Genomic DNA, 10724 nt, shown 5'->3' with positions numbered 1-10724 from the left:
ACACCGAGCCTGTGCCAGCCACAGCCTCTCTTGTGAGAGACTGTGTGGACGAGGCATGGTGGGTGGCACTGTTGAGGTTAGGGACATGTTCTGGACCCTCTACTTAAGCGCGAGGGTTGGACGTCAGCTACTCTGGGGTTAAGCAGCTTTGTGGCTCTTTAATCCTGTTTCCTCACTTATTAATCAGAGCCATCTGGTGGTGAACTGCACTCCTTCTGGCTCCCAGGGTTCCCCCTTCTCCTGGCTTGTGTATAGAATGTGAGGGGGTTCTGGCATTGCCTGCTCCATGAGTCATGGGCACGGGATGGGGCCTGTCCTTTTGCATATTCAGGGATGAGGTTGATGACAGGAGGTCTGTGCAGCCAGGGAAGGTTTTTTTGTTTTTTGTTTGTTTGTTTGTTTTTCTTTCTGAGGTAGGGGAGGAGACAGACAGACCCCAGAGGGCCTTGACCACTTAAAGGGGTCCTGGTACAGTATCCCTGTGGGGAGGCATGGGAGGGAGTTCACAATCGATGCTTTGCAAATGTCCTCTTTAGAAAACTGTCTGCATTTCCCAACATTTTTATTACCTCAGAGCCCTTGTTCAGGATCTCTCTTCCCATGACTAAATACAATCTTGGTGATTTATCATCATCTTTATATTTAATTAAATTGCTGTTCCCCCACTTAATATTTTCAATTAAGCTCTTAAAACCAGATCTTACTTATAGATCTAAGTTTACATTGTAGGTTCTTTCAAAGACTTTGTCATGGGAGCTTTTTTTTTCATTACTATTAATCCCCTATAATAAATAACATCAACTCCAGTAATGCTACACTAGTTGCTTTGTCCCGACTCCTGTCTCCTTCCACATTTGTTATTGACTCAATTTATGTTCCTTTAAATCCGTTTCAGTCTGGGTGGCAATACTCTCATCTACTGACCGATCAATTTGAATTTGTTTTATAAGATTCCATTAATTACCGTGTCTAATTCTCTCACAGTGGCTGGAACCAGTGCTTCCCTTCAATTTTTTAGAATTCCCTCCAGTCTCTCTCTCTCTGGCTGCATATTTTCATAGGAATGGTGTCTCTGAGTTAGGGCTGGTGAGCCCTCAGAGACTTACATTATTAGGTATTTTCAGCCTTATTTTCAGCAAGGGGCAGGTGGCTGAGTCACACGTGGCCTGGTTCTCCCTGATACCTTAGTCTTGTTGGTCTGGCTGCTTCCCTGGTGAATCCCCTGACAACCCCACAGGGAGGGGACATGAGGTTTAGAGGGGGTGGTTGGTCTCTGAACAGGGGCACTGGGGGACTCAGGTGCCTTTCCTTTTGTGCGTAGCTGGGACTTCTTAGGGTTGGTCCAGCCTGTCACACAGGTAACCTCTATCTCTGGGTAGATTATGGACTCATAGGTGTGAGCCTCCCTCTCCCATAGGCTGGAGGTGCAGAGGACACCTGAGCTTTGATGAATTATTTTTCCTTTTCTTTAATCTCAACCCCTTTCTTGGCACTGTCTTCGAGGCCATGTGCAACAGACTCCCAGCCTCCTCTGCCCTTGCCATTTGGAAAGACATTTATTCTGTGTTGCCTGATGGTCCGATCAGTTTGTACCCTTTCAGTTGGTTGGTTACTTATAGGGAGAACATGAGGCTGCACACTTAAATCTTTTCTGCAACACTCAGGTGTAAGAGGAGGGATGCACGTGACAAATTTGGGGTGCAGGTTAGGTGAACACCATGTTCCATAGGTTTACCCATGGACTTGGTGAAGAGCATCCTGGGCTGTCAAATCTGTATCTTCCCTCCTGGACACAGATATTTGGAAAAGAGTTGAGATTTAGACCAGGGTTGGCCTATTGTCTGAGGGCAAAGCAAGAGCTGGTCCAGTGACATTCCTCTTCCAGGACCTGAGACAGTGAAAAGCAAGTCAGTTGGTGGCCAAGTGTGAAGATTCAAACATGTCACCAATGGTTGGCCAGGTGAATAATGCAGAGTGCTGGGTGAGATGGTGATCTTGAGTGTGAGAACTCAGTAAGTTTCTAGTCTGTGAGGACTGCTGGCTGACAGTGATTCCTGTTCCAGATGATCCCCAGACACTGCCGTATCCTCCCCGCTCCATACACACCCAGACACAGACACACAGACACGCACGCCTCTTTCTTTAGTTAGCTTGAGTGATCTTGTTTTCTTGCAAAACAAAATGCCTTACCTTGAATAAGGGGTGAATTGCCAAAAAGTAATGTACAAGAGATGATAATGCTCTGCTGAAGCCTCCTCATTCCATGTGTCCTTGGAGAGAGCATCTTTAATTATGGCAAAGACAAAAGGCCAAGGACAGTCACAGAGAGTGAGTGCACATTCAGGCCACAAAAAGTGGCTGAAGAGGGAAGACAAAAGGAAATACGTCTGTTTCTGAAAGGGCTTGAAAAATTCTATGCAATATGAATTAGGAAGCTTCTTTATGACGCAAGGTATTTTGAGGCAGAAGCAAGTGCCTGAGAATGAGAAGGAAGACGACGGAGAGTTGCTGTCCTTAGAGGCAATCCTGTGGGATCCGTCCCATCCACTGTACCCTACTGGGCAACATGATGGTGAGCATTCAGCCTCTGCTTGGAGGTCTCCAGAGATGGGGATCTCTCTCCCTCCTTCCCCCCCAAAGGAGCCTCTTTAATTTGCAGTTTGGGGAAATCTGTTGGTTTTCCTGACAAACTTCTATTCTCCCTTCAGGAAAAAACAGCCAGTCTATTTTCTTTCTTTGAAGAATCATCTCCTCTCCAGTCTCAGTTCTCGTGGTGTGGGCAGCTTTAGTGGTGGGCATGTGATCCCAGCCTGGCACATTATCACGTTTCACACTACAGCCATAATGAACGATTGGTTCAAGAATAGGCATGTGACTCAAGCTGTGCAGCAAAAGTAAGTCCTGGGAGTTTTGATGGAATCCTTGGGAGAGAGACACTCATTCTTTTGGTTGTTAAACGGATAAGAGCTAAGTCTGGTGCTGCTAGTGACCATCATGGCACCACCAGAGGAGGACACGCCTGGAGATGGAATTAACAGAGAGAAAGACAGTGTGCAAAGATGGAATGCCTAAAACCTGTCTCTGGACTTGCGTGTTACATGAAAAATAACCTTCCCATTTGGCTTGAGCCAATTTGTGTTTGGCTTCTGAGTCCTGAATGATCCAGGAAGCTTTTAATTATTAAAATTGTACGACTCTTTAATTTATTGGAGTGACTTCCCAACAACCTTCCTTTCTTAATCTTTGTTCTGCCCTCTGGGTCACAGAGAAAACATTCATTTCCTCTTTCACAGGATAGCCCTCATTTAAAGCCAGCATTGCTTGTCTGCGTCTTTACTTCTGGCTTCTAAACCTCACCAGTCATTTTATCAGTCCTCCTTGTGAGGTTTCTCATCCTCTCACCATGCACATTACCTTCTTCTAGGCAAACTAGCACTCTCCAGTGTTCCTCTTAAATGTGGCTGCCGCATCTGAACCTGGGATTCCAGAGGCCATCTAATCAGACGGGAGCACCCAGGGCTTTCCTTACTGGGATGGACTCTCTGCCTCTACTAATTCAGTTTAAGTGTCCAGAGTTTCAGTGCCTGTGGTGAACTCTTGATACATTCAGGTGATAGTTATATAGAGCTGTTTTTTATAGCAGTTGAGGAGAACCAGGCTTAATTCACCCTTCACACTTGTTAGCAACTCTGTGTCGCACAAATGGAACTCAGGCTCCCCCAATCTAGTAGCTGTCTAACCCTGAGAAAGCTGTCTAACTACCTTAGGGCCCTGTTCTTCTAGGTGTGGTCCAGGCAAAATGCCAAGTCTTAAGCTCCATCCCAGACCTACAAATCCGAATCTGTATCTTAACAAATCCCCAGTGAATTGCATGCACATTAAAGTGTGAGAAGCACTTTCCTAGGATAGAGCTCTTTTTTCCACCTGTGCAATTTTTTTTAAAGAGCCTCATTGAGATACATCACATACCACATAATTTACCTATTGAAATATACAATTCAATGTGGATTTTTTAGTTTATTCACAGGATTGTGCAATCATCACCACATTCTAATTTTAGAGAATTTTTGGTCCCCTTAATGAGAAAACCCCATACCTATTAACCATCAATTTCTACTCCCCTCGGACCCGCATCCCCCAGTCCTAAGTAATTACTAATCTACCTTCTGTCTATTGACTTGCTCATGCTGGACATTTTGTATAAAATGTGTGATCTTTTGTGTCTGGCTTCTTTCACTTAGCATAATATTTTCAAGATTTGTTATGTTTCAGCAAATCAAGACTTCATTCTTTTTTATTGCCAGATAATATTCCATTGTGTGGATGTACCATACTTTGTGTTTCCATTCATCAGTTGATGAACATTTGGGTTGTTCTCATTTTTTGGCTATTGTGACTAATGCTTCTATAAACATGTGTGTCCAGGTCTCTGTGTAGATTCATGTTTTCATTTCTCCTGTCTGTACACCTATGGGTAAAATTGCTGGGCCATATGGTAACTCCACATTTATTATCTGAGGAATTGCCAAACTCTTTTACAAAGTGGCTGCACCATTTTACATTTCCACCAGCAACGCATGAGGGGCCTATTTTCTTCAATTCCTCGTAAACACAAATGGTCTATCTTTATTATACCTTCCTAATGGGTATGTGTGGTATTTCACTGTAGTTTTGATTTGCATTCCCCTAATGACTAGTGGTTTTGAGCATATTTTCATGTACCTATTGGCCATTCTATATCTTCTGTGGAGCAATGTCTTTAACTCCTTTGCCCATGTTTAAATTGGGTTATTTATTTGTCTTTTTACTATTGATTTAGAAGAATTATTTACTATAGGTACAACTTTCATATCAGATATAGGATTTGAAAATATTTTCTCCCATTCTGAGGTTGTCTTCATACTTTTTGATAATGTCCTTATCAAAACACACAAAAGTTTTTAATTCTGCTCAACTTCGATTTATCTTTTGTCTCTTGCTTTTGATGTCATACCTAAGAATCCATTGCCAAATCTTAGGTCATGAAAATTTACTCTTATGCTTTATTTTAAGAGTAGTTTTGGCTCACACATTTGACTCTGTGATCCATTTTGAATCAATTTCTGTCTGTGGAGTGAGGTAGAGTTTCAACTTCACTCTTCTGCATGTTGAATTGTCCCAGCGCCATGTATTAAGGAGACTATCGTTTCCCACTGAATGATGTTGGCACACTTGTTAAAAATCAATTGACTATGAATGTAAGAGTTTATTTCTATATTCTTAATTCTATTCCATAGATCTATCCATCTGCTCTTATGTTGGTACCACACAGTATTGATTACTATAGCATTGTCATAAGTTTTGAAATTGGGAAATGGGAGTCTTCCAACTTTGTTCTTTGCTTTCAAGATTGTTTGGGCTATTCTGGATCTCTTTGATTTCTACATGAATTTTAAGTTTAGTTTTTCAATTTCTCAGAAAAAAAAAGTGGCAAGTGGGATTTTGATAGGGATTGCATCGAATCTGGAGATTAATTTGGGGAGTATTGCCATCTTAACAATATTAAGTCTTCCCAGCAATAAACACAGTATGCCTTTCCATTTATTTATATCTTCCTGTATTTCTCTCAACAAGGCAAGTCTTGAGTTTCTTTCATTACATTTACACCTGAGTACTTATTCTTTTTGATGCTATTGTAAATGGAATTGTTTTCCTAATTCTAATTTTACTTACTCAATTTCATTGTTCAATTTTGAATTGCTAGTTTATAAAAGTACATTTATTAGTTCTAATAGTGTTTAAGTGGATTCCTTAACATTTTTATAAACAAGATCATATCATCTGAAAATAGTTTTACTTCTTCCTTTCCAATTATGATGATATTTATTTCTTTCTTTTACCCAACTTCCCTGACTAGAACCTCCAGTGCACGTTAAATAGAAGTGGAGAGAACAGACATCTTAGTCTTAGGGGGAAAGTGTTTAGTTTTTCACCATTTAGTATACTGCTAGCTATGGGTTTTTAAATAGATATCCCTTAGCAGATTGAGATGTTTCTTTCTGTTCCTAGTTTGTTGAGTGTTTTTATCATAAAAAATCATTTTTTTTATAAAAAAATAAAAAAAATTCATTATTGTCAAGTACTTTTTCTGCATTTATTGAAACAACCTTATGTTTTCTGTCCTTTATTCCATTAATATGCTGTATTACATTAATTGATTTTTGAAGGTTAAAACAACTTTGCATTCTCTGGACAAATACCATTTGCTCATGGCACGTAATTCTTTTTATATGTTGTTGGTTTGGGTTTGCTAGAATTTTGTTGAGGGTTTTTCCATCTAATGTTATAAAGAATATTGTTCCGTAGGATTTCTTTTTCTTGTGATGTCTGTAGTTTTGATATCAGGGTAATAGTGGCTTCATGGAATTGATTGAAAAGTATTTCCTCTTGGGGCATCTGGGTGGCTCAGTTGGTTAAGTGTCTAACTATTGATTTCAGCTCAGGTCATGATCTCATGCATTTGTGAGTTTGAGCCCTGCATTAGGCTTTGTGCTGACAGCATGGAGCCTCCTTGGGACTCTCTCTTCCCCTCTATCTGTGTCCCTGCCCCTCCCCTCAAAATAAATAAATAAATTTAAGAAAAAGTGTTTCCTCTTCTTCTAATTTTCCTAAAATGTTGTGAAGAATTGGTATAAATTCTTTTTGGAATGTTTGGTAGAATTTATCAGTGAATCCCTATGAGCCTGGGCTGCTTATCCTTATGGGAAATTTTTAATTTTTTCCTTAATGTTTATTTTTGAGAGAGAGAGAGAGACAGGGCATGAGTGAGGGAGGAGCAGAGAGAAAGGGAGATGCAGAATCCAAAGCAGACTCCAATGCAGGGCTCAAACTCACGAACTGAGAGATCATGACCTGAGCCGAAGTTGGATGCTTAACAGACTGAGCCACCCAGGTGCCCCAATTTATGGGAAAATTTTAAATTACCAATATGATCTCTTTACTTGTTATAGGCCTGTTCAGATTTGCTATTTCTTCTTGAGTCAGTCACACTGATTTGTGTCTTTTAGGAATTTCACCTGAGTTATCTAATTTGTTGATGTATAATTGTTTATAGTATTCCCTTATAATCCGTTTTATTTCTGTAAGGTCAGTAATGATATCTTCTTATTCCTGACTTTAGGTATTTGATTTTTCTTTCTTTTTCTCTCGGTCAGCATAGCTAAAGATGTGTCAATTTTGTGGATCTTTAAAGAACCGCCGTTAGTTTTGTTGATTTTTCTCCAGTGTCTTTCTATTCTCCATTTTATTAATTTCCATGCTTATTTTTTATTTCCGTACTTCTGCCTGATTTGGATGTAGTTTTTACTTCTTTTTCTAGAATATGGTTTTTTAATCTGAAAGATGTGCATAATATTTGCTTCAAAGTGTTGTGAGGATTAAAATGTGTGCCTGGCATACAGTAGGTGTTCAATAAATGTTAGTTTCCTTTCTAATTTATTCATCTTTGTTATTTCGGGCCCATAAACTCAGACTGTTGATGCCAGTTTGAGCTTTGGTTTCGTCATCAACGGGCATTAGTCACACTACTCAGCTGTGTATCATCTGCAAATCTGATAAAACATGATTCAAATACTTACAACCAAGATGTGGATGAAAAGAGCGGAGCAGAGCAGAAGCTGATGGTATGCCACTGCAAACCTCTTCCAGATGGACATCAATCCGTTAGTCAATGCTCTTTGGGCACTGTGGTTCAGCAATAAATCTACCCAGCTGTCCACATTTGCCCCTGCCAAATGCCCTGCTAAAGCTGTGTTGTCTGTGGCGCTCCCCAATCCTCTCATCTCTACAGTGGGCTGCTGGCCTTGCCCATCTGTCATCTGCTCTCCTCCCTAGGTGTGGAAGTTGTCCCCAATTTTTCACACTTTTCTGCATTCACACCCTCGTCATGAGTTTCTAAGTGGAGTACACTTTACATCTTTTACTTTGATTTTGACAGTGTGACTTGCTTTGGCCAATGGCACGTGGATGAAAGCCATAGTGTGTCAATTCCAAGCCTGCATCTTAAGAGGCCTCACATGTTTCTGCTCATCGTCTTGCACCTCTGCCATCACCTTGAGAAGAAAATGGCTCAGCTAGTCCTCTGGCCCAAGGAGGATGAGAAATGTGTGGAACAGACCCAGACCTGCAGTCCTCCAGCATGAAGCAGAGCCTCTCTAGCCGGTCCATAGATTCCTGAGAACACATGATGGCGGTTTCAAGCCAAGGAGTTTTGGAGTGGATGGTTATACAATAATGGAGCAACACCTGATTGATACACTAAGCAAGACCCAACAGGAGGCTGTGCATCTGGTATTTGAGAAGGGATGAGAAGAGATGGTAGAGCCACCTGAAAGCTGAGACTTTGCTCTGAACTAGCAGAATATCGCTTTGGGCTGAGGATTGCTGTAGGAGGGGTCTAATCCTGGCCCCAACCACCTTGGGCAGTTCTCACTTCTCTCTACCTGTAGCATAAGGGTTTCTCAGCACAGCAGCCCTTGGCCATTTTTCTGCAAGTGCGGCATATCTGGTGGACAATGGCCATATGTAAGATGCATTTCCTCCAAAAGATCCAGATGTTGACAGAGCTCAGAAAGATAATTTTGGGGAAGTAAGTCACTTCAGTGATTGATAAGCACCACGACAGCCGGCGGTACTGCCGGAAAGGGCACTCACACAGGATTACGGCTTATACAGTGGGGTGTGTCTCTCCAGGTTATTGAACCTCTTTCTTTTCCATTTAAGAAAGCAGGGGGAATGAGACTGTTATAATCCACCAGAAGCAAATTCACCTGGAAGCAAGTGAAGCTCCAACTTCAGGCCCCTGATTTTCCAGGCCCCCTTTCAAGAATCCTGGGAGGGACCTTCGCAGTGCGTGTGCATGGTTCTGCATTTTTGTAAAATTGGCCAAGATAAGAGGTTTGAACTGCAATGGTACAATGGCTGATGCGTGTCCATTCTCTCTTCTGCTCTGCCAGACTGTCATTGGAGACTGTCAACTGTCATTGGAGTGGCCAAGGGCTTTGCTGGTATCTGTGAAGGGGGTTGAAGTTGGGATCCATTTGGGTTTAGTGGGATGTATTTCTGTGGTCTGCATCAGTCTCATGGATAAGTCATTGCTGGCCATGCTGGTACAGGAATGGCTTCCAAGAATGCTCTTCCTGCCTGTTCCGTGAACTCTCTCAGCATCATGACATGGATGTATCCAAGGTATGCAGTTCCTGAAGCATTTGGGTAACACAGGAGTAACAAGGCTCGAAATGTACAGAGACTATGGTAGGATACTGTTCTGATTATTGGGCGCATAAAACTCTAAGCAATGGATTCAATTCTCATCAATGCCTAGTCAAAACAGAAGTCCACTTTATGCAAGAATATTCTCAATAAGGCAGAGCATACAATTATAATTGTACTATATACCCTTTTTTTATGAGAATTATGTAAAATAGAATCGATTAGAATTCCTGTGCTACAGGCACAGGCCTATAGAAGTATATCAAACCTCAAGTACAACTGTGGGCAGCTCATCAATAAAAGAAACTTGATAGAAGTTTTCCTAAATCTGACAACAATCCTAAAAATGCACATAACATTACTGATAATGAGGGGCGAAGCTAGAAGAAACTTTTCTGAACTATGAATAATTTACACTAAATTTCAGCCAGCTGATCTAGAGGAAAGAGTAAAGGTCTATCTATTCTCTCTAGAGAAAATGTTATAAAATCATCTCATATGGAGATGTAATCAGACTATATACAGCCAAAAACCATAGGACAAGAGTATTATGGAAGGATGCCATGCAGTGAAGTATTATTTTTCAACACTGTATTATCTTTCTAGATTTCGTGCATATTGTGTATATATTGTCATCCCTGTGATTTCTAATTGTCACCATGGATATTTGTCACAAAAACTGTAATTTGTTATCAATTCTTTTCTCATTGTAAATAAATACTCATTTTGCATTTAACTTTGCATGCATAGTTTTTTTTTTTTTCCATAAAACGCACCTCCAAAATTGTATAGGTTTTGGCCCCCGGAAAGCCTACTCCTGCCTCTGCCTGCCAGGGGCCATACCCCAAATGCCTGTGAGGGGCCAGGAGTACCTTCACTGGGATTGGCGTGCCCCCTCAGGAACTCACAGTGTCCCTTGGAGAGAGACCTGCTCACTGCCGAAAGGGCAGGGCCCCTCACCTCTCATCAAGGGCTGATGCTTGGGAGCACCAGCCCCAGGTTTTTCAAGAGAAGCTGATAATACGAAATTTCATAGGAGCGTTCCTCAGTCTTAAAAGTGAACACGCACATACCGTGTGGACTGCCACTTTTGCACCCTCTCTTGAGATAGTTCTACCCTGTTCTAATTTACTTTTTAAAAGGTGAACAATTTTTAAGTGCCAGTGCTTTACCATTGACCATAGTGACTTGCTGTGGGCCTCACAGTGACACCAGTAGGTCAGGACACTGCGGCAGGGACTGGGGCCTAGGGAGTGTCTAGGGTCCCGTGGCTCTGATGCTCCAAGGTCTCTGTCCAGCAGGCTCTCTGCCACTTGGCAGCAGTGCAGGTGAGGAAAGACTGAACTGTGGCGGCCAGGACGCTCTCCTGGGCCTCGGCAGGCCTGGGGGCTCAGAGGAGCAAGGGCAGCAGAGGCCACATCCACAGACCTGGGGCTGTGTCCTCTGTGGCCCTGAAGGTGAGGTGTCTGTGGAAG

The sequence above is a fragment of the Panthera pardus genome, unplaced genomic scaffold (genome assembly GCF_024362965.1).
Source record: "Panthera pardus isolate Hobbes unplaced genomic scaffold, ASM2436296v1 HiC_scaffold_16, whole genome shotgun sequence".
NCBI lineage: Eukaryota > Metazoa > Chordata > Mammalia > Carnivora > Felidae > Panthera > Panthera pardus.
This window is presented reverse-complemented; position numbering follows the sequence as displayed.